Source organism: Furipterus horrens, unplaced genomic scaffold, assembly GCF_987537825.1.
Source record: "Furipterus horrens unplaced genomic scaffold, mFurHor1.1.pri manual_scaffold_1, whole genome shotgun sequence".
Taxonomy (NCBI): domain Eukaryota; kingdom Metazoa; phylum Chordata; class Mammalia; order Chiroptera; family Furipteridae; genus Furipterus; species Furipterus horrens.
In genome coordinates, this window is record NW_028327171.1 from 98,352,946 (window position 1) to 98,378,932 (window position 25,987).

Consider the following 25,987-nt stretch of genomic DNA (forward strand, 5'->3'; position numbering starts at 1 on the left):
TTTAATTTCTATTTCATTTATTTCCATCCTAATCTTTATTATGTCCTTCCTGTTACTAACTTTGTGTTTTGTTTGTTCTTCATTTTCTAGTTCTTTTAGGTGTCCAATTAGACTGTTCATTTGGATTTTTCTTGTTTCTTGAAATTGGCTTGTATTGCTAAGTACTATACTCTTAGGCTTGCTTTTGCTGAATCCCATACACTTTGTTAGTTGTGTTTCCATTATCATTTCTCTCAAGGTATTGTTTGATTTTATTTTTGATTTTCACATTGACCAACTGGTTGTTTAGTAGCATGTTTTTTATTCTCCATGTGTTTGTGTTTTTTCCAGTTTTCTTTTATAATTGATTTCTAGTTTCATAACATTGTGATCAGAAAAGATGCCTAATATAATTTCAGTCTTCTTGAATTTAATGAGATTTATTTCGTGGCTTAATATGTGATCCATCCTAGAGATTATTCCATATGTACTTTAAAAGAATGCATATTATGTAGTTTGAAGATGAAATATTCTGTACCTACCTCTCTATTGAGAACATCTGATCTAATGTGACATTTAGAGCCAATGTTGTCTTTATTGATTTTCTATCTGGATAATCTATCCATTGATGTAAGTGGGGTATTAAAGTGCCCTACCATTATTGTAATACTGTCAACTTCTTCCTTTATGTTTTTTAATATTTGCTTTATATATTTAGGTGCTCCTATGTTGGGTGCATAAATATTTATGAATGTTATATTTTTTTATTGGCTTGACCTCTTTATCATTATGTAAATGCCCTCCTTTGTCTATTTTTATGGTCTTTGTTTTAAAGTTTATTTTGTCTAAGTATTGCTACCTCAATTTTGTTTTTACTTCCATTAGTATAGAATATATTTTTCCATCCCTTCACTTTCAATCTGAAGTATGTTTCTCATAGGTTTTGTTTAGATGGGTCTTGTTTTTATATCCATTCATCCACCCTATGTCTTTTGACTAGAGCATTTAGTCCACTTACATGTAAAGTTATTATTGACAGGTATGTACTAATTGCCATTTTTTCATTGTTTTTTGGTTCTTTTTTATAGTTTTTCTCTATTTCTTTCTTCCTCTCTTGGTCTCTTTCCTTGTGCTTTGCTGGTTTTCTTTAGTTTTATGTTTCAGCTCCTTCTCTGCACTTTTTATATATCTTTTGTGGGTTTTTGGTTACCATGATGTTCATATATATCCAACTATATATTAGGTTTTTTATGTTTTATGTGTCCTCTAACTACTTATGTCGTTATCATTGATTTTGTTAATTTTGTCTTTTATAGATAAAGATTCGCTTTACCTTTTTAAGTGGCTGATTCACTGTCTTTACTATATACGTATATTTGCCTTTATCAGTGAGATTTTTTCTTTCATATATTTCCTAATTTATGGTTATTGTCTTTTCTTTTCTGCCTAAAGGACCTTTAACACTTCTTATAAAGCCTGTTTAGTGGTAATAAAGTGCTTTAGTTTTTACTTTTCTATAAAACTCTTTATCTCTTCTTCAATTCTGAATGATAGCCTTGCCAGGTACGGTATTACTGGGTGTAGATTTTTTTCTTTTCAGTACTTTAAATATATCCTGCCACTCCCTTCTGGCCTGCAAAGTTTCCACTGAGAGATCAACTGATGGCCTTATGGGGTTTTTCTGGTATACGACTAGTTGTTTTCCTCTAACTGCCCTCAAAATACTCTTTTTATCTTTAATTTTTCCAACTTCAATGATAAGATGTCTTGGTTTGGATCTCTTTGTATTCACCTTGTGTGGGACTTTTTGTGCTTCCTGAACCTAACTAAATGTATGTTTTCTTCCCCAGGTTCAGAAGGTTTGCAGCAATTATTTTTCAGATATGCTTTCTGTCTCTTTCTCTCTCTTCTTTTTCTGGAGCCCCTATAATTCAAATGTTTATATGCTTGATGTTGTCTCAATGAGCCTTAAACTATCCTTGCTATTTTTTCAATTTTGTATTTCTTTTTGCTGTTTTGATTAGGTGATTTTGACTACTCTGTTCTTCAGGTAACTAATCTACTCTTCTGTATTAATTAATCTAATGTTGATTCTCTCTAGTGTATTTTTTCATTTCAGTCATTGTATCCACCAGCTCTGATTGGTTCACTTTTATGTTTTCTAACACTCTCTTAAAGTTATCACTGTGTTCCTCTACTCTTTTTCCCAAGTTTGGTGAACATCCTTATGATCATTACTTTTTTTTTAGTTTTACTTATCTCCATTTCATTAAAGATTTTTTTTTGGAGGGGAAGGAAGGTTGTTCTTCTATTTGGAAAAATATTTCTTTATCTTTTCATTTTGTTTGCCTTTTTGTGTTTATTTCCATGAGCTAGATGAAACAACTATCTTTCCTGATCTTGAAGGAGTGGTGTTGTGTAGGAGCAACTTCTGTGTAGACTGTATGTGCAGTGACAAGAATGCCCTGGTGGACCAACTGGCTGGGTTTGAGGTGGGTGCTAGGTGTGGTGTCCCAGGGCTCACATCTCCAGGGACACCTTGGCAAGCTAACTGGGGGGATCTGTGGCAGGCATAAACTGAGGTGTCCCAGGGCATGCAGCTCCGAGTGCACCATGACATGCCAGCTGGCTGGGGATACGGTGGGTGATGGCCAAGATGGCCCAGGGAACAATGTGGCAGCCTTGTAGGCTGGATAGAATGTTTGGACCAAGTTCCCATCCTCATTATATAGGTGGAAAGTAAATGTAAATAACCATGCTCTCTGGATGCTCTTATCCTAGAGTGTTTCCATAGACCCAGAGAATTCCTATAGCTCCTCACCTAGTTGGAAGATACTTTGGGGTTAGTAAATGTACCTTTTTCATGTGTAGTCTAAGTAACCTTTATTTTAAATTTATTTTTATTTTTTAAGTTATAGTCAAAATACAGTATTATGTTCCAGGAGTACCATATAGTAATTAGACATTTATACACCTTACAAAGTGATGACCATGATAAATCTAGTCACCATCTGCTAGGTGCCCTTTAAATTGTTTTATCACTGTGTCTCAGGGCAGACAAGCCTGTGCAGGGGAACTTCAGTGATATCACTCTCTACTGAAGGTTGCCCTGCGGTCCCTCTCTTATTTCTTGAGTAGAAGCTCTTCTATCAGTCCTCAGTTGTTATTTAGGAGGACTTGCTCTGTATGTAGGTATATATTAGGTATGTCTGTAGAAGGTCTGGGTGAGCTCAGTGTCTTCTTGCACCCCCATCTTAGACACAATTCTCTCAAATTTTAGTTTTAATCATTCTTCTATCTTGTACAAGGGCCTAAAACTTTAAACACACAGTCTAAGAGAAACCGCAACTGTCATCTCACTGATACAGTTTTCTCTTTTGCAGTCTAACATACCTAACTTTCTCTATATCACAACCTGTTTATTCATGCTGTGTACAACATCATCCAATTTCTTGAAAGACCACAAGACTTTCCTTTAGTTTACCCAGAAGATCTTCATCATTCTTATTCTTGTTTTGATCAACATATTTCAAAAGAGGCTGAGGTACTTCATAAAGGCTAAGTATCTCTGACAAATCTCCTTTCCTTCTCTCCCTAACTGCTGTCTGCATTGACCTCACCCTCTTGGGATAGTCTGCAGAATAGGCCTCCCAGCCTGATGTGACATGGTAATGATCCTTCAACAACAATGACAATGTCAACAACAATAACAAAAAACCTTAGCTGTAAAGCATGTGAGGAAAATATGTAGAGCAACAGAACTAAAATTCCAAAAGGGTAATAGGCTTCAGCAAACCACAACATGAGTTTATTTCTTCACAAAATTTATAAATTTTCCTCAGAGTAAATTGATAGGTGGTGTTTCCTACAACAGACTAATAAATATAAATTAACTAATATATATGTAGCAAATAAGTGGATTTAAAGATGATTTCCATCTGAAATGATTTTGTTTTTCCTAGAGACCAAGTTTTTGTTAAACTTAATCCTTTCTCTCTTCCTGCTCCAGAAGCAGAAACATCTGGTTGGTTTTAGATTCCCCTTGGATTTCTGACTTCAAAAGGGAATTATAAAGAATAACAAATTCATGTACCAGCACTAAAAAAGAAATAAGAGCAGCAAGAGAGAATGGTAAAATTGTCCTTATTTGACTGCTAGTGACAGGCACCATAGGCCAAACTATGAGAAAAGACAAAAGACAAGATCACTGGTTGAAAACCAGAATTCCTGGAAGGGATGGAACTTGGGCAACATAAAAAACATGCATAGGGCCTTTAGCAATCTATAAGATTTACCCTTGATTAAATAAATAAATAAATAAGTTAGAAGGTAATATGAAGAAATGGGTTCACATTTACTTGCCACATAGTAAGCATAGACGAAAGCTTTTTGAAAGAATGACCTGAAGAAAATCTTAAAAGATTCACTTAGCCTCTGGGTTTCTTATTTGATCTGCAGAAAACTATGTGAGTTCTGATTCTACCCAAGGTTGGATAAGCCATCCCAGAACTAACTCAGACGTCTAAGAAACCACTAAACTCATCATATCCTCATAAAAGATTAGACCTCTAAGAATCTCAATAGTCGTCTCTGTTTTTCCCTTGCTCTAGATCCTTACCATCAAGTACCAAAATCAAGGACCTCCAAGAGTGGAGGCATAGAGTTTGAATGAAATATTGGTATTTGTAGTCATGCCAAGTTGTGCTTGACATGCTTTTATAAAACTGGATTTATCTTCCTCCTCTATCATTTTTCTAGCAAAACAAAATCACACTTCTTAAGAGTGCAGGTCTTGATGTAATCAAACAACAGAAAATGAGAACAGTTAGAGAAAGTGGTTTGCCATTGTAATTACCTTTTACAAACAGCCTTTCCTCTTTCCTGTTTTATGTGTTATGTGTACAACAACAACAGAAATAAAAGATATGATTAACCAATCGACTTGTTTGTGCACAAAGAACAAGAAAGAGTTAAGGGATAAAATGTCTTTAAATAATGAATTATGAAAGTCTCTAATCTTAGTATTCAGAGGTTACAGATCCCTATACCACAAATACACGGTTGATTCACAGAGTGGCCATCAAAAACCCAGAGAGCAAATTACTTTGACCAAAAAGTATATATTAACAGCTCATTAAGAATATTTCATAGAGTAGGATAGAACAAATAGAACCAATTCTACATGGAGCCTAGCATGATTTGCTAATGAAGCAGTCTCCAAAACAGAAGGCCAAATCCAAAGTATATTCTTTATATCAGAGTCTATGTGCAATCTTTAGTGAAGGGGAAAAAATGAAGATTTTTTCCTAAGTGTTTCCAATGAAAAAGTACTGAGCTGGCTGCAAAATCATCTCCTTAAATATCTTTGTCTTGAGTTGGGTTTTCATCCATCCCTCACAACTTCAGGTGAGAGAGAATCACCAAAATTATCTCAGTAAGAGAATCTAAAATTCCCATCTTTATGATAGTTGTGTTTGGTGGTATGTTTCATATCCAATAAAGTTTATCCAGAAAATATGCCAACTTTATGAAACATGAATCTAATGATATGAACAAACCGTTTTATTCTTTTGCAACTATCTGTGTTTTTAGGTCTAAAATGAGAATCTTGGCTTGATGGTGGTATTTGCAACAAATTCCCTGCCCTATATTAGGAGAATCATCCAACCATGATTCCGACTTGACTGGGGGGAAGGGAGTTAAAAGATATGGAACACTACTTTATCCCAAGAAATGTTGTTTTTAGCTTGAGAATAAATAAGGTCACAAATGTAACAACAATTGAACAGATACCAGGCCCAAAGACTAAAAACATAAGAAAATGCCACACAGATACACCAAGAAGCACATACTATCATTAATAATAATTATTATTATAGCTACTATTATGATGATGCATTGATAGTTCATTTGGGTTTAATGTAGAGCACATTAACTAGAAAGAACCATGGGTAAACTTATTATTCTCTTTCAAAGGCAGTTTATATTCTAGGTTTATATGACCTGAGCTATATAATTCAAAACCACATGTAAGAACAGAGTGCAGAAAGAAGAATTATTTCACTTTTGTGTTGTCAATATCAATCTTAAAATAATGATGGAAAGGTTACCTGTTTTAAAATATGGGAATTGTAGGATATGGTAAAATATCCTTATAGCTTTAAAATACTATAGTGGCTAGTTCCTACCAATCTTTTCTTGAAACACCTGCCTCAATTGCAAGCCATTAGATTCATTCCTGACCTTTAGAGGACATTTCAATGATCATAATGCCAGGCTAGGGTAAAGGAGAAACAGAACTGATCAAAAAACTGAGGGTACAAAATAAGAAACAAAGAGATAAAAAGAGTTTGTATTGTTTATATGATCTAGTCTGGCAAATTCTACAGATGCTTTCTGTTTGCTTTGAGTAGTTTATTGTTTATGTAATTTCTATCCTTTCTTTTTTCCCCATTTGCTTGACTCTACCAAATCTGGCTCAAAAAATTTTGTATGTGTCTGTACTGTAAACCTTCATGTTTTTCTAGAGATTTAGTGTGGTGGAGAAGCTCCTTTTTTTCTTCCCTAAGGGTTAGACACATCAATATTCTAGCTACTCACTTTCGAGGCCAATGGAAAATGTGTTCCTAAGATTAAATAAACCTGAGTAACACATAAATTCAGTTCACACTGATACAGTAAGTTATATAGTTCCTCACACCCTGAATTACTGATGAGTGGAATATACCTGTTGGATGACACACCGCTACAGAACAGTCACTAACCTGCAATTTGAAGACAGAGAGGCAGGACAAAACCCTAACTGGAGCTTCTCTACTGAGAGCCTAACTTGCATAGAGCATTGCTCACCTGTGGAGCTCTGGCTGGAAAGAATCCAGTCTTGCCATGTAAAGCTGGCTCATAGAAGGTTCTTGAAATGTTCAGAAGAAACAAGAGCATAGGGAGGGCCCTTTGTCCTGCATTACACCATCTCCCTCTACTCCCACTTCCCAAACATAGCACTCAGAAAAATTATCCAGACTATTAACATATAATTCTTCCCTTTTCAGACCTTATAGGATTTCACTTAGGAAGAAATCTTACATTTCTGCCAATAAATCTTTAAAAACTATAAACTTTTAAAATTGAATATATTGGGGTAACATTGGTTAATAAAATTATATAGGTTTCAGCTGTACAATACCATAAATACATTATATATATATTGTGTTGTATGTTCACCACCCAAGTCAAGTCTCTTTTCTTCACCATTTATCCTCCCTTTATTCTCTTCTACTTTCCTCCATCCCCTCTTCCTTTTTGTAATCACCATACTGTTGTCTGTGTCTGTGAGGGTATTGCCTGTGTCTATGAGGTTTATTTTTCTTTTTCTTTGCTTAATCCCTTCACCTTTTTCACCCAACGCCCAACTCCTTTCCCCCTCTGACAACTGTCAGTCTGTTCTCTGTGTTTATGAGTCTATTTTTTTGTTTGTTATTTTATTTTGTTCATTAGGCTCCTCATATAAGTGAAATCATATGGTATTTGTCTTTCTCTGACTGCCTTATTTTATTTAGCATAATGCTCTCCAGGTCTATCCATGATGACACAAAGATATTCCAAGTAGTACTCCATTGTGTGAATTACCACAGTTTCCTAATCCACTCATCTACTGATGGGCACTTGGGATGCTTCCAATTCTTGACTATTGTAAATAATGCTGCAATGAACATAAAGGTGCATATATCTTTTCAAATTAGTGTTTTGGGTTTCTTTGGGTATACTCCCAGAAGTGGAATTGCTGGATCATAAGGCAGTTTCATTTTTAATTTTATGAGGTAACACCATACTGCCAGGAAAAAGGAAACCATAAACAAAATGAAAAGAGAACCCATAGAATGAAGAACATATCCACTGATACATCTGATAAGGGGTTAAATCCAAAATTCATAAGAAACTTATAAAACTCAATACCAAATAAACAATCCAATTAAGATATGGGCAAAAGATCTGAACAGACATTTCTCCAAAGACGACATACGGATGACCAAAAGATGTTCAACATCACTAATCATCAGAGAGATGCAAATTAAAACTACAATGAGATATCACCTCACATCTGTCAGGATGGCTATTATCAATAAATCAACAAACAACAAGTGTTGGCAAGTAAAAATTATAAACTTTTAAATCCAGTGTTACATTTAGTTTAAGTAGGTTCACCATATTTATCTAGTATGGATTTTCTGAAGCCACAGCACACTTCTAATTAGTCAGAGGACTATGTTTTCCTTTCACTTCAGATACAGAATTGCATATAATACAGCATATATCTAATAATGAGTATAATCAATGCTGCATAGATCTGGCATGCAAATTATTATCCTAAACTTGAGTCAAATAAAGGAAGTGTCTCCTCTCCCCAACATAATCATTCCTCCAAGAAACCTAGCCAAATCTGTGAAATGTCTCTAGTAAACCAAATTGCCCTTTGGCTTACAGATATGCTGAAGAATATTATGAAACTAATGAGATTTTATTATCAATTGTTACATTTCAGAAAATATGATGAGCATATGCTGAGAAGAAAAATAGTCCTATATATAATAATTACAGCTATTTATCTGAATGTTTTTAACATTAATATATAAAAAATCATGATGGGCCTGAAATTTGATGAACTAAATGTTATGATGTCTGGGGTTTGCTTCAAAATAACATGGTGGTAGCATGGAAAAATGACAGGTCATGAGTTAATCATTGTGCAAGCTGAGTGATGGGTACATTGGAGTTCAATGTAGCAATCTGTCTACATTAATGTATTTTAAATTCCTCATAATAAAATTTTAAAAAATATATACTGATTTGAACTTTCATTCATTTACTCATTATTTGTTGGTTGATTCTTTTACTCATTATATGCAAGATATGGAAATATAATAAGTAAAAAAAAGACAAAAAACAAAACAATGCTCTATTGAACATTTAGGTTAAGTAAGCTATTCCTCTTCATGAGTAGTATATATTTATTTAAAATAATATTTATAAAAACTGTGTAATTACATGTAGAATTCTTAGGTTAAATTTTGAAAGCAGGACACAAAATTATATAGAAGATATGTCCTTAACGGAAAATGTGAGTAAAGACATATATCAAATGGTTACTAATGATTAGAGTTAAATTACAGAAATAATTACTTTAATTTTTCTTTATTTTATTCCTACATGTTTTTCCAAATTATTTTTAATGAGCACGTATCATTTTAAAATTAAAATAAATATCTATTCATTTATGGATACGATGTGCTTGCCTTTACATTTACTAAAACAGAGAAACTGCAGACACACAGTGCTGCCGTGATAGTTTAAATCTTCATACCTAGAAGGGAAATATACCCACAGGAAAAGAAACATCAATACAGATTTTATCTGATCATAGAAACATAAAGAGCTTTCTGTGTGCTGGACAGAAGTAGGGGAGGAACTGGCTTCTTTACAAGCCAGAGTGTGAAATTCAGGCCATTTGTGATGAGGTCATTTTGCAACAAATGCAGGGGGAGCCACAAATTAAAGTTACCAAATAAGCCTGTTCCCTGAGCTACTGACGCTGATGCTGTTATGAGTTTCTTTTTGGGCAAAAGTATTTAACAAGTAAAGCATGGGAGTGGGAGCGAGGAGGGAGAGGGAGTTACAATCCTAAAGGCCTGGGGCCTTCACTGGCGAGCTGGATATGTTCAGAGAGGCAGATATTTGTGCAACAGAATAACAGACAAAAACACAGTGACAACTATGGATTATGTGCAATGGATATGGAAAGTTCCTGTTAGAAAGCTATCTTTATTATCCCAAGAGATTATTTTCCTCATTTTATGCACATTCATATAAAATGAAATCAAGAGTGTAACTTTTAAAGGTTTGGATGAATATGATGCTCATGACTAAACAGGCCTGGCTGGAGCCAGGCAGAATCTTGTCAGATGGCAGGCAAGTCTCCCCTTCCCTGCCCCCTTCTCTCTCTAGTATATTTACCAGTGCATTTCAATGCAAGACAGCCTCTAGCAAACTCAGCTCTTTCAGGCTTTGTCTGACTACATAACCATCGACCAATATATCCTCAACCTTGACCTTCATCCTCCTTCCAGCCCCTGAAATCTCACTGAATTCTAGAAGGCCACAATACCAACCTTTTGAAACTTCACAGATTCGCACTAAAAGATACACAGACCTCAAAGTTTCAAACCTAGGTTCACTTGCTGCCCTGGTCTTTGTCTTTTTACTTAGTTGGGAAAGGCAGGGGGAGGGGATTTCATATTCCTAAAGGACATGTTCTCCTGCTGTCTGTTGGTGTATATAAGAGCAGTCATATCTGATTTTAAGATTGACCCAGATGAAGCAAGTGCCTTTCTCCCTTGCAGCATGTCATAGAATGACAATAGGTATTTCAAAGCATCACAAAATATGTTTGGAGGGTTTTGTGTTTGTTAGCTTAATGCCAAAGCATCTAATGCTCCACATGGGAAATGTCAGCACCAACTTAACCATATCACCCTCTCTGGTCCACACAGGCATCACCTTTGCAGACACATACTGTATATCTTTGGAGAGCCTTCCAAATAAACCCTTTGAATGCTTCCACTTCTGTGTGGCAAAATCATTGAAAAAAACTTGTCAAAATCTCTGATAATATGTTCTTGGAATCATAGTTTCTTGCCATTCTAAATGATGCTGTTTCAAATGAATAAATAGGATATAAAATATATCCCTTTTACCAATGTTAAAATATGTTCTGTTCAGATTTTGTACTCGAGGTGGTTGGCTCACCACACCTGTAGGTCTAATTCTTTCTGAGGTTGAGAGAAATATACTTGACCCTTTACACAATATTTAGGACCTCCACTTAGAGATAAAGAAAGTTACTTACCAGGCAGCAATGTCACGAGAAGAATGTTCAGTTAGTGATGGCGAAACATCCTGAAATGGAAAGAGTATCATAAATGCTAGGTAGGTATTTAATAATGAATGTATGAGAACATGGCGATCACGCAAAATACCCCTTTACTTTTCACTTTGGGACAGTGACATGGCGACTCTATATAAAAAGTAACAGATGCTTCTCTTTAGGCATGAAAATAGAACTTTGCGCTGAGAAAGCAGCTCCTGTAACTGCCTACATGCTTAACTTGAAGGGCTCTAAGCCGTTGTGAATGACTTGCCGCCCATTTCTGCAATTCACTGAAACTTGTGTTGAGAAAGTTATGTTTTAAGGTTAATTATCCATGGTCTGTTTAAAAAAATAAATCAAACCATTGTGAACCACGAGATTTGCAGCTCCATTTGAACTTTACTGTACTTTTGATTAAACATTTTGTAAATAAAAACAAACTGGTTTTTCTTTGTTTTTGGTTGTTTGCTATTTGTGTTCTGGATATAAATATTGTGGCAATGGTTGGAAAACAAGTTATGGATTATTTACCCCTCGTTTCATGAGTTGTGAGTTACTGACTGGTCTTATCCTCCTTTATGAGTATAGGTAAATGTAGGGTATTATATTCCTAGTCTTATAAGACAAATGCAATGAGTGAAATGAAACCTTCTGAAACCAAAACCTTTTATGCTAAGTCACAGAGCAACAAAACAAACCCCAAATTAACATTTAAAGACTTTCTACCGTGGAGCAACAAAATCCCCCCAAACTATATAATCTGCATTTTTAAAATGCTTGCTTAACAAGCAGCAGTCTATCAATAATTCCACATGCTTGTCTTCCTACTGCTTTTTAATTTAGAAGCCATACGTGGTTTATACCAGCAGGTCACCTTCCACCCTCAATATTACCACCAAAATGAAGCCTTGAAAATAACCAGGATAACTAACTTATGCCAAAATTTATTTAGAAAGATCAGGAATTACTGTAGCTAAAGTGAAATACTACACAGAAGAAGAACTCCATATGAGATTTGTTTATAGTCATCATCCTAGGACTTATATAAATAAAATAAGTCTAAAATATAATTGACCAGAAAAAAATGAGAAAAGCTAAGATTCAAAGGACCCTGTGGCAGAATGCAAGGGGAGTATATTTAAGATCCAGAATCATAAGTAACTAACACATCTGCATATGAAACTTAATGAGAATCACCAAAGTAGCTTGCCAAAAATCATGTTTTTTAAATGACCCAATGGTCTATGCAGCACTGAGGACTTCCTGGAAAAATATAGAATTGACTTCTGCAATTTGCTATTTGTATAAAGACAAGAGACAGGATAATAAGGGCTTTCTTATAAAACGATCAGTCCATTTCTGAAGCTTGAAGAGCTCTGTATCCTCTTTCATCTTACCCCTTCATTACTCACATGCCTTACTGCTTACCTGCATAAGCACTGTGAGAGAACGACACAGCAGCTTCCCTTGCCAGCTTACCAAAATATGGCAAAATATCTGTGAAGCAGCTACTATGTGCCAGGCACAACTAGAGTGATTCTGTTGAGAGGATAAGTCAGTGACTGAGGCTCTTGTTGCAACATTTAAAAGTATCTATTACTACTGCCAACAGCAACTAGAAGCAAGGTTGAAATAGTTGTGAAGGACTTTTGAAAAATCAGAAAATATTTAAAACCCTCCCTAGCTTTTTGCATGCCCAGGAAATAGAAAGTTTAGGCCTGCCAGTCCTTCCTAAGCCTGGATCTCATATTGCAAAAGAAAAACCACAAGTAACCTATATGTTCCCAGGGCCATGGTTACAACTGAAAACAAGGGCTGAAATGAATTTAGTTGGCATCCATTGGGCATCAAAAGGTCAAGTCTATCCTAAATATGGTTCAGAGCATATAAAAATCCATTATGATGAAAATGGAAGCTCTTCTGACAAACTGAGGCAGGAAAAAAAGTTCATGATTGTTTTACTCAGACATTTTCCTCTATTTCTTTCATAACCAGATGCCTCCACCTATTTTTGACAAGCAAGAAAATGCTACTGTATATAGTTCTAAGTTTTCTTTTAAATCTGGGTGATCCGTTTGAAAATCAGGGTACTCTAAATGACTTCCTATATACAGAACTACACCAAAAAGAAGTGCTTGGTCAGAGATGATAAATCATGTTAAAATTATATTACAAAGACTATATTTTGCATGGTTTAGAATTCATTTTGATAATCAGGAACATACATACAAAATTGCATATTAGAATCCAGGCTTAGCTATAATCCATGTAGAGGGATATTTACAAAAAATATACCTGTGAATATGATTTCCTGGTTGAAGACTAGAATACTCTGTCCTATTTTCATTACTTTTCCTTATTTTCCTGAGCTATAGATTCTTTTAAGGAAGAAAAGCAGAAAGAAAATGTATTTGTAAAGTAATTGAAATAATCACTAGCTTAGTAATTATTCATATTTCAGACAACGGAAGGTGTCTCCATGTCATCAGAAATACAGACACCATAATGCCAATGACCTTGATCATGTAGTTTCTCATTTCCTTTTTTATTGTTCTATTACAGTTGTCCAATTTTTCCCCCATTACTCTCCCGTGCCTTGCCCAGCTCCACCCCTCTCCCACAGTCAATGCCACCCCGTTGTCCATGATCACGTAGCTGTTAACAACAGAGAGCCATGTATTCAGTTAACAGAAGCTAAAAAACCAGACAAAACTCTCCTGGTTTCAATTTGTATCTTTACACAACAGATTTTTCCATATAAAAGAGATCCTTAATTCTAACAAATAGGAGAAAGTTAAACTATGAAAGAACCTGACTCTTAAAAAAAAAAAACAAAAGCTAAAAGGAAACTCACCTCTTACCTTCAATAAAATAAAATAAACTGATTTCATACGACCTTACCATCCAGAGGTAAAGTATGACCTAAAGGTCCCAAATACAAGAAGGTAAAGTATCTCAATAGTTCCTGCTCAGATCCATCCTCTCTCCTGCCTACTTTCATCTGTTCTAATTGCACTGGAGAACTACCACCACCACCACAGCTCACAGACTGGATCTAACTTTCTTCTAGCTGATATCTATCAGTTTTATAACCACTTATAGGCAGAAACTAAAAAGGAAGAACAAAACCAAACTCAAAATCCCTCCTACCTCCCTGATCAGACAAATGCTTGGTTCCTAGAGGATATCAGTCACTTAAGGGAAACAAAATATTATAACTGGAAAGGAAGATGGATCAACCTCATACAAATGCTCATACAAACCTCACTGCGTTCTTATTTAAACTGGGAAGGGAGTTACTCCAATGAAAAAGTTGAGGGGTGTGGGAAAGGAGTGAAGGGCTACAAGGAGGGGTTGTTTATTATACATTTGGGACTTGCAGGCATACAGTGAATCAAGTGGTGTTCCAGGGAATAATGTGACAGAAAGTTCTAAATGAGAATTCCAGAAACTACAGTTACTTCAATGGAACTACTGTTTAGGGGATATGTTCTATAGGAAGTTTGAATTAAGTGTCTCTGCTGTAGCATCTATAGATGTTTTCTCTTTCACTAGGACTTTGGTGTTTGAATATACTTCGTCATGAGCAAAAACAAAATGAAACATTGGAGCTTTGTACAGCCCCCAAACTAAGAAGCAAAAGATAGGGATTATATAACTGGCTTTTTACATAAGTATTACATCAGGATATATTTCAAATAAACACACACACACACACACAGAGCAGCCTCCCTTTTCCTCTTTCTATTTTAAAATTCATTTCATACTTCAAATGTTGTTAATTTTCATAAAATAAGTAAAAACCAAGTCAGCATTAAACACGTCAGAATAATTTTAGTTTTCTATTACCTCGAAAATGCACCATATCATGGAGGGTCACAGAATCCTGTTTTAAAGATGTTTGGCTACAGCCTCGGGCCACTAGAAATGGCCATGGATATTAACTAACTCCATTTTCAACAGTCTGAGAAAGGAGGGGGAAAACCCTCTAAGTTTCCCCATCTGCTATTTTCTTTTTTTTCCTTTTTGGCTGTGGAAAAGTGAAATTATGCAAGAGCTTTTGAATGTAAAGGCTGTGTGTGCTTTTTCCCTTTTTGTCTCTGTGTGCCTGGTTATGTGATGTTGCGTAACTGAGTACTGAGTAGGCGGTTAGCATTTACTATTGATTTACACTATGCCATCTAATGAATTCAAAACACTAAAAAGAAAGGAGTGGGAGACAGAGGGAGGAAAAAGAGAAAGAGAAACAGGGAGAGAAAAAAGAAGGAACAGAGGGGAGAGAGTGAGAGCTCATTTATAGAAATAATTCTAATGCCTAGAATAGTTTCATCCTTATTCCCTTTAGCTCTGACTTTTGGTTATTGTTCAGGTTTCAGAAAAATGAACTTGAGCTACTGACCCCAATATTTCAATCTTATATCTAATGAGGATTACTGGCAGGTGAATGTCTGAAAATACTAATGTGTCAAATTACTTGATAGCAATTCCACTAAACTGTCTGACTTCTCCACATGCACCTATTTATCACTCTCTCTATGCTTTCATAAATCTGTACCTGTGAGAGCTGATGCTATGGTCCAACTAGTCACAATTATTATTTGCAAGGTACAAAACAGGGCAAAGAGAAATATGTCCCATTTTACCCATCTCCTTTAAAAATGCATAAAGGATGCATTTAGAAATCTTTGAATAGGTCACTATTTTATTTAGGAAGAAAAAATGTCACAAATTATGTGTCTAAACAGTAGAACCCCATATAAGATAACAAAAAAGAAATGGGCAAAATAAGGAAAGATTCTAAACTGATGAAAAATGCTTGTAAAAGAAATTTAAATAACTTTTTAATATTATGCCCATGGAGAAGAGTTATATTTTAACTTTCGATCTGGATGATTATAGACATTCCCAGTTCTCTGAGGCTGCTCAGTGCTTCCCATGCCATTCAACCAGTTTCCCACAGCTTAGGCCAGAAAGTAAGGGCGAAGTTGATTCTGCTGCTAGGCACAGGACCTTCCTGTTCCCGAGCGCCCGCCCTCCTTGACTGAAAACAACCACTAAGGTGAGGAGGAGAATAAAGAAGTTCTCTTTATTAGTAGCCAGTTAGAGATCAAGGAAGGAGTTTGTTTCGTTCCTGGATGTCGGTCTGTAAATGGTGACTGGGAAAAATCACAGGAAGTCATTCAAGGGAGAGAAAAAAGAACTGGGATTTATTTCTGATCATCTAATGGTATCTTTTCACCCATTTTAGCTTACAAAACATTAAAAAATGCATACTCCATTCATTTGTCAGGGATTTTTAATGACTGATGGCTGTGTGCATGTGGTTTATACCTAGCATCTAGCACAGGGCTTGGCACATTTTCTATGCTCAACAAATATTTATTGAAACAGTAAAATGACTACAGGATAAACATCTCTGTAGGAAAGGTATACTAGAAAAGCCTCAGAAAAATACATTCCAGTGATTCACAGAAAATCTTAGGCTGTACTTAGGCTGCAGACACAAAATAATGGTAAAAGAGGAAGCATCAGTTTTTTTTGGGGGGGGGGTCAGTTGATTTCAGTTCCATTTTATTAACAAAAAAGAAGCTTAAATAAAATTATAAAACTGATAGCATCAGCAATATTTTCTGTTTATTTCATCAGCATTTTGGGACTATTTTTCATTTCAGTCTTGGGTACATTCTAAAGGAAAAGTCATGGGATATCAACATAATTCATCTTCAAAAAATACTGAGAACAATGTAGCCATTTAGTAATGGGAGAGAATATAGCTTTTAGTTGAAGGGCAAGGCAGGTTGAGTTTTGATTAGGTTATGCAAATTTAAATTAATAGAAGGGCAACCAAGAATGTACTGATTGGTTAAACAAGAGTTTTATGAGAAAAAATTCTGGATTAGAAAGTCAGAAATGCCATTTTCAGTTAATTGGTGAGTAAGACCTTTAGAGAGGAGCTGCAAATAAAATCTCTCAAAAAATTCCAGTTAAAAATTCTGCTGAAAGCAAGTGTGGCAATGGTAGGCATAGTACTTTTTTACAAAGTAGGGCTACCATCTTGTTAACTTATAGAGCTAAGCATGTACATTTCAGTCAAACTCTTCAAAAAAATCTTTTTTAAAAAAATGGTCATGGTATAATCTAATCAATTTCAGCAACTTTCTTCAATGAGCATCCTAGCAGCATGTCAACAAGGCTATTCCAAGTGGTTTTTCATTTCATGGATTCTTAAAAGTGGGTGAGAACTGGACTGGCCTCGTCATTTTATAAATGAAGATTCTGAAGCTCAGGAGATAATTTTCACAAGGATATAAATTTTGAAATAGACTGAGGACTAGTATTTAGAGCTCACAAATCATTTCTCCACAGCATAGAATAAGTGAAAATTGTACAAACTGAATCTCATTTTAAATGCCATAGAGGAAGATTTCAAAAGATTCTTTTATAAGACAAGGAATTCTTATGTTATGTAAAATGTTCACCTGAAAGCTATCTTACACTTAATTTCTTTATTTTGTCCTTCCTCCACCTAATCTTTGGATGTGTTGGGAGAATTACTCTTCTTGTTTCTACCTCATTTACGCCCATTCCTGACCTTAGTCTTCCCTTTCTCTCATTTTTCATCTATTTCTCCAACTTTTATTTATTACTCTTCCTTTCCTCATAAAGACAACCGCTTTGTTAATGTGCTTTGAGCTCCTAAGAAATCATAAAGAAAGAAAAAATTTAAATTCAGTATTATGCACCACAGAAAACAGCAATAGGATACTGATGACCTGAGGGTAACTACAGCTATAGGCTGAGCCAAAAGGTCCCCACTGTCTAGATCTCTGCATGGTCAGGAAGCAGACTGGGCCTAGAGTTACAAGGCCTATGATCACAGACAGAGAGGAAAGGCTTACAATCTCCAGATTACTCATTTCCCCCTTTACCAGGCCACCTTTCTTTTCCCTTTTCTTTCTTTCCATTCCATAGTTACAACTCTTTAGAGGTTAATTATGGCATAGCAGGAGCAGGTACAGGGAAATCCTAGTGGCTTAATGATATTGGCCAAACTCTCAATTCCAAAATTAAGTCAGAAAGAGTTACATAGTAAAATTGTAGTTACATAGAAGGTGAAGGCTGAGGAAGTTAGAAGAGAACTGGTAACAGGGATATTGTTAACCGATTCAATGTCATTAAGATTGTGTCACCGTTTCCCTTCCAAACCTTAACTTTTATGGGGTTTACAGTTCAGCTAAGATGTTTGACTCCAGACTGAAATGCAGCTCTAGATGTCTTAAAGCAAGACTTATTTTTTTCTTATTCCTTAAAAAATGACTATTCAGCAATTTCAATGACATTTGAATTCTGACCACATAACTTTCCCTAAAAAGTTGTAGGTGTTAATTAAGGAGCCTGATCCACAGTAAGATAAGGTGAGCCACATCCACTGTGGAATGAAAGACAATAACTTGTATATAAATGGGCAATAAAAAGGATGTACTATTTTTTAAAGGCTTAATACACGTCATTTGGTTGGATATTTCATTCTCCTTTATTGATGTGAAGAGACTTCCAGCGACACTTTGTTAAAAATTCTCCCACTCCTGTTTACTAACTAGATATGAGGCAATTCCTATTAGTTCCGTTATATCTCTTTCCTCATAGACCCATCCTCAGGGTGCATATTAGATAATTAATAATTCTTAAAACCTCTTGCTCCTATTTTCTAGCATTGCTTATAATGTCTAATGGGCACAGTACTGTGCTATGCCATGCAGCGTTGAGGAGGGATTAAAAAGAGGTAATCACTGTCCTTTACAAGATTACAAAGGGTCCTAATATTTGAGAGGGGGGGGATAGTTAATTTTTACGAACCAGGGGTATGGACTTGGGGGGGATTGCTGGGGGAGGGGGTTTCTGGGTGGAGGGGAGCAAGGGGGAGAAAATTGGAACTGTTGTAACAATATAATCAATAAAAAACATTAAAAAAAAAAGAAGAGGTAATCACAGACATAAATTAAAATTAATAGGCCAGAAAAATCTAGCATTTACTGAATACATGTTACATGCCACATACTTCATTAATATTATACTAGTTAATACTAACACGCTGTGAAGTAAGATTGGCCTAAATTTCATAGATCAGCAACCTAGTTACAGAGCCATTAGCTAACCTTCTTAAGGACACAGAGCTAATTAAACAGTTGGGCAGGTGAGGATCAAAATCATGTACTCCCAGGCCCACATGTACTGTAATATACCATAAAGTCAGAGCAGAATATGAAGCAATCTAACAAAAAAAAAAATCTCTATGCCAGTCATGAGAGTCACCATATGTTCCAAATAGAGCTAGAAAGGGTAAATGACTCCTAAAAAGAAACAGGTCTTTACTTTGTTCTTGGCTCTGATAAGTTCCTGTTTTCCAAATGCGTATTTGGGAAATGTTCTTTATCATAGGTAAGGAAATGTACTATTTCCCAGGAACCTTTAGATCAGACCAGATATGTGAGTGTTTATAAACATTTATTTAAATATTGATACTAGATAAAAGTTTAAAATATATACTGCATGTAAAATCAGATGATTGATACATTAACAATTTAATATGTGTGTGTCTATGTGTGTGTGTGCGTGCATATATGTGTACATGCATTTTTTTCTCCTTGCAAACATTTTTGGTATTTACTATAAAGTATTGACAAAATGTTAAACAGTAAATATGTTAAGGCAGGAGAAAGGAAATAAAGAACAAGTGAAGAGGAATGTATGTGTGTGTTTGTGTACATAACTTCCCTGAGAATTTTAATCCTAAAATATTTCTTAAGCTAAATAGGTCATAATGCTTTAAGTTAGATTATTCGTATGTGTGTATACTTGTGTAATGATAAAGAAGTTTTAGTACATTAATTTGGCAAATGATTATTTTTTTAAAGTCTCCTGAATCTTTTATATGCAGATATTTTATAATAATCTTATAAATAAACACTTGCTGAAGACTACATTAGAACTCATCCGGTAAATAACAACAGTTTTGAAAAGTCTATGGTTTGAAGTAATTATTTATAGTTTACCAACTTTACACATTGCTATGGAGCATTCTTTCAAAATAATTTGTAAAAAAGAAAGTATACTCTATTTTCTCATACAATACAGTTTTTTGGAATAAGTATTTTACAGCTTTATTATCGTGTATGTGTGCATGTGTATGTGTCTCTGTGTGTTATGTACGATTCTTAAGACCACTGGGACACTTTTAAAAATAATTTTAAAAACCATAATTTGCTGAAGAACTTAAAAAAAAAATAATAGTAGGCAAACACATTTGAAAGAAAGAATTCACAGTTCTTTAGGCAGCTCTAATTTATCCCACAGCTTTTAATGAGTCCTATTTCTTTTTGTCCTTTTCTCCTCTTCCTGAAGTCTAAACTGGATTGGGAGCAGGAAGGAAGGAACACTATCACAGTTTAAAGATGCACATAAGAGGAGAGACCTAGAACATCTTCCTGGCCTTCTTTTCTCATTCTTAAAAGGAAAAGCAATAGTAAACTAAACAACAGAAAAAGTAACAACTTTGACTATTTTGTGGTAGTAGGCAAAAAGCAGAATTTGTATCTGCACAATTTCAGGGCTTCCTTCAAATTGTAGTTTCTCTGGATGTTCCTACAACAAAGCTGAAGAAGAGATGCAATCTGTTCTGGGAAATAGGTGAGATTTGGGGGACAAGTGGAGACACTCCTTATTTTCATACAGTATTGAAACACATGACCAAGATATAACTTGCAATGTCCTAAAACATTGACACAGTTAACTTGAACCTGCTAAAATTAAGAGATAATAACCCTCCCCACTAAAACAAAACAAAATAAACACTCACTACCAATTATTTTGACTGGTGAAAACAGTGACATGAAAGTAGCAGATGGAAGCCCAGTTTTAGTCATACAATACACTCACAAAAATAACATAACAATGGTGACTTTGACCTTGTGCTTCAAGATATCTCCCTTAGGAGGGTTTTCTTCAAGACTTCAGAGGGCTTGTGAAAAATAATGTGGAATGAAACCAGCTCCTCTGTCCATACCTAGAAACAGGAAAGAGCTGCCAATCCCAACCTGCAAATAAAAGGGTCTTACCACCTTTGTCAAGTCCTTTCTCAGGACTGGAACAGGTATTCTTTTATGTATTATTTTTTTTTGTTATCTGGTAGTATTTTAAGGGAAGATGACATATCTGTCCTCTTAATAAAACACGATACTACATAGCATCTAAAAACTTTCATAAGTCGAATAATTTAAAGTAATACATCTTCCTGTTAATTGCTCCCCAAGGTCGAAAGAAAGGTTATTCCCTTACCTTACACCACGCCTTCTGATCTGACAGTGTCATTCGATCAATAATTTCAATGTCAGTTACTGATTTTCAATTCTTTATTACAAAGACTTCAAGCACTAATGAAATGGTGCTGATCTGTTTGCTTTCACTCTATAACGTCTATATTTATATGCTTTGCTTCTATTTGAATCTATATTTATCTGCTTTATCTGCCTACAGTGCATCTGTTTCACATACACACAGACATATATTTATATATATACACACATACTGTATATATGTAGGTTATATATAAACACACATACCCACAAAAATCTATGACTGTATGCGCGTGTTTTTACTTTAACAAGCAGGCAGGTGCATAAATACTCAGACACATGACAAATATACAAATGACATAAATGTACATGTAAGCACAGGCGCACAGGGAAAAGCATACCTTAACAATAGGTCTGTTCACGATATCTGGCTGCTTACCTTGAGACTTACGCACTGCTGAGTGACATCCATCTACTACTCTGAGAAGGAGAAAAACCTTCTGAAGGGAAAGCTGTGTAACTAAAAAGAGATCATTCATTCCAACTTAATTCATTTTAAAGATGAGGAAACTGAGACATTGAGAGGATAAAAGCAAAGACTACATGTGGCAGAGCTGGAAGTAGAGCCCAGGTCTCCGCTTTCTAGACAAACACTCTGCTATGCTGAATTGAAATGATGAAAATTTTTTCTCAAACCCAGTATCATCTTATAATTTCCACTCTTTCCTATTTTTTTCCCTTTCTGTACTGCATGAAATGTAAGCAAACAACACTCAATGAGGGTCAGGCACTGTTCTAAATGTTTTAAATGTGCTATCTCATTCTGCCTAATATCTCTACGAAATAGGTATTATTATTCATGACCATTTTACAGATAAAAACATCTGAGGCTTGCTGAGTTAAATAACTCACCCAGAAATACACAGCTAGTCAGAGCTGAGCTGCTGGGATCCTCCAATTTCATGCTTCTCCCACTAGATCGTGTTTTCCTTAATGTACATATGAATGCCCTAGGAAATCCCACCATAACTACAGCCTAACCATCATTCAATCTAATAACCGGTGTGTTTCAGAATGTATCATAAGGCTAAAGCAGAAACTCCCTCAGACTGAAAAAAAAAGGGAAGTGGGACAAGTAATAAGTTACATAGCCCCAATAAACAGTGCAGATCCTGAACAAGAAAACTGAAATATGCAAAAAACAATCCCAAGGGTAGTCTTATGGGATTTAAAGTCCTAATAAGTTCTAGTCTGAACATTTTATGTCTTTTTCACGGAAGGATTATAGCAAATTGATAAAATTAAATCAGATGGGAAATAGAGGCATGAGAAGGCAAGGGGAAGATAGCAAAAGTAAGATCCACACCCTCTATCTTTCTTTTTCTTTTTAGGCGACACTTCCAAAACAAGAATCCATGAAAAAATACAAAGCCAGTACCAAAAATTGGTATTTAGCTCCAACTCAATTGTTAGGAACAGATTCAGAAAAGAAACTACAGCTACATATGGTAAGGTAATTTTATACAAATTTCCTCAGATAGTCACCAGTTGTGAGCTAGCCCCATACCGAGGAGTTTTAAACTTTGTTCAGCTTACACAGAACCCAGTGCTAGGAGATGCCATGCGGACTTGTGAAACTTCCTGGGGATCCTGCATCCATAAGCCAAGAAACAGAAATTACACTGATCCATACATGCAGTCCTTCATCTGTGATATCCTGATAATTACTCTTTATTTGTGAATTAAATCCAAGTTATAAAAACAAGTTTCAGACATTTGTCACAAACAGTTACATTTTACTTAACTCTTTCAGAACACCATCTCACTTCTGGTTACAGGAAATGGGAGCCACAAAAGGATAGAACCTGATAATGTGGATAGATTATGGTCTTGAGAGAGAAAGATTGACTAGTTTGAATCTCAGGCTTTCCACTTATTAATAGTGTAGACTTAGGCACATCACTTAAATGGCTCTGAATCTCAGTTTCATCACCTGAAATGAAGAATAAAATCACATATTTTGAGGAACATTTTGAGGATTAGAGATAGTCCCAGAGATGTCCCCCTCGTAAAGGGGGCCATTAAATTATTATGTTTAAGAATGCCTTTTGGCTGTGACTTTCTGTTATATAAATGATACATAACTCTCCTGGGAGTAAAAGAAGGTATGAGGTACTTTATATGCTGGTCTAATCAAAGGAAAACTTTTTGTTGATCAGAGATGTTTGAAATAATGATAGAAATAAAAGTGTATCATGGTGTAAGATTTTCTCTGGAAGATCTTAAAGCACTTAATAACCCTTGACTTCCATGACTGCTGGTTCTCTCATTTAACAATTGGGCAAAATGAAGCTCAGAAATACATCCCCCAAATGAACAATAATTTTTAGAAAATCAGCAGCAACGGTGAGTAGAATTTCTGTATTTAACATCTAAACCCTGTAGTGTCCCGCTGAGCAATAACTACTGCAAGGTCACAGATACAAAGGACCATGCTTTCCCCAAAGCTCTTTGAGATCATTTGCTCAGCCCAAAAACATTAGGTAATGCTGTGTACATCTGCTGAGATAAGAAGGGTGAGTCATGGTTAGGTCAGGGTTACAGGTTATAGGGGTGGGGTGAAGAGTGGCTTTAAGATAAAATGATGAGAGCAGTTTAATTTTAGCATAGAACAAGCCATACAGATTTAATATAAGAGGAAAGAAAAGGGAGGGACAACCACAACCAAAAGGAGGTGGGTGGGAGCACAGACCTTCTGGGGCTCAACCGGGTTAGGGCAACGGCTCCTCAAAGAGGAAACCGTCCCACATTTGCACACATGGAGAAGTGAACAAAAAAGTCCAGGGTGCAGCATAAACCCTGCTATCCCAGTAACACGCACAGATGTTCCTCCATTGTTTTCTTTCATGCACATTTTAATTAAGAGATCGGAATCAAGCATTAAAATGTTATTAAGTGGCTTGTTTACATTTTCACTATATGTCTTTTGTTATGCATTTTCTAAATGCATGCATATCTATTCTAGAAGGGCTATTTGGAATTTTTATGTCACTGTTACAATGGTCCCTGTAATTCATGCCAGTTTTAGCTAAACCAGTAACTCTCCAGAAAGTCTTTCCAGTCCAAGCAGTGGGATAGGGACTCTCACTTCTTTAATTCTCTGTGAAGCAATCCCCACCTCCCATCACACCTCCTGGCAGTGTGACAAAGTGCACTACAGCACTCCAATACTACATACAGGAGGCGCCAGGTCCACCACAACCTTTCTGATTACCCATGAGAGGCCCAATTTCCAATACTGTCCCACTGTCATCACAAGAAAATAGTGTGTACATCCAAGTTATACCTCCCTTAAGCATTTAAAAACTCTCAGGAACTCAAAGCTGCAACATGGAGGACACTGGCCTTCTACCAGTGGAGGGATGTAGTAGAAGTGGGAATGAGCAGGTTCTTTTCTCTCCTCATTCCCATCACCTCTTTCAAGTCTACTACTTATCTGTCTTTACACCTGCAGGAATTCCTTGGGTTTTCTATATTATTCTAGAGTTGATACAGACACCCAAATGTCCTCTTCTCCCAGCATCTACACACATTAAGACTTACAGAATCCACCTACAAGTGTGGATCACAGGTGTCCTGTAGACTGCCTGCACCATATGGTTCAAGCACTTTAACAATAGGGCAATTCATTGTTCTAAAAGCCTACTATTCATATTTTGCCTGATGAATCATGGTACATGGAATTGTAGGGCTTAGGAAGGCTGGACACATATCTCTTGCATATTCAATTCAGTGCCTGGCATATTGTGAATGTTTATCAGTCCAAATAAACAAGGTAAGTTTCTTTTCTCCCTTCCTCTCCCATTTCTTTCACCCCTCCCATGCTTTTTCTGCTTTCTCCCTCCCTTTCTCTTCCTTTCCTTCCTCCTTACCTCCCTCTCAACTTTCCTTCCTTCTTTTCCTCTTTCCTCTCTCTATCTCTCTCTCTCTCCCCCTGAACCTGGCCAGGATAAACAGAATGCTTGCAGAAAGCAAGCATGAAACAGAAACACAGACTTCTGGCCAAAATGGAGACCTAGAGAGATATGCTGCGTCTCCCTCCAAAACTAAGAAGGAATACAACTACCTGAAAACTAGACACAACCAGAAGTTCCAGAAAATCAAGATGCACAGAAGTCCAAAAAACAAAGATATAAAGAAGAAATACTCCTCCAGACAGGTAGGAGGGGCGGAGCCAGCATGGAGAGAATGAGGTGTGGTGGTGGCAGCAGCAACTGCAGCAGCAGGCCGGCAAAAAGCATGGCCACACATTTTAAAAACTAGGGAGGGACACCTGGGGAGTACTCCCAGCACCAGACCACAACCCCACAGCTCATGGTCTCAGCACCGGGGAAAATAAAGCCTCATTGCTTCTGACTGTGAAAACCAGTGGTGATTGTGGCAGAGTAAGAAACTGCTGGTTTCTCAGCACAGTCTGCTTGTTTAAACGGCCCCCACAGTCCTAGAACATCCACAGACCCACCCATTCTGGGAACAATGGCCAGGGCAACAGATAGAGAGGCACTAGTCCCATATGGAAGCAAGAGAAGTGCCTGGAAAAGGGGCAAGTGCTGAGTAAGTGGCATTGTTCCCTCTCAGACCCCTCCACCCTGACACAGTGCCAAAACGTGGTGAAATGGGTTGCCCATACTGATGAATACCTAAGGCTCCGCCCCTTACAACATAACAGGAGCAA

General features: G+C 36.2%; 1 long non-coding RNA gene across 1 annotated transcript in view; it reads right to left on the reverse strand.

Moving 5' to 3' along the window:
• LOC150021572 (uncharacterized) overlaps nt 1-25,987 on the reverse strand; it is a 558,841-nt gene that overhangs the window by 15,562 nt on the left and 517,292 nt on the right. The window contains exon 5 of the long non-coding RNA XR_016508586.1: nt 10,880-10,929. This is a non-coding gene — a long non-coding RNA (uncharacterized LOC150021572). The remainder of the gene's footprint in view (nt 1-10,879; nt 10,930-25,987) is intronic.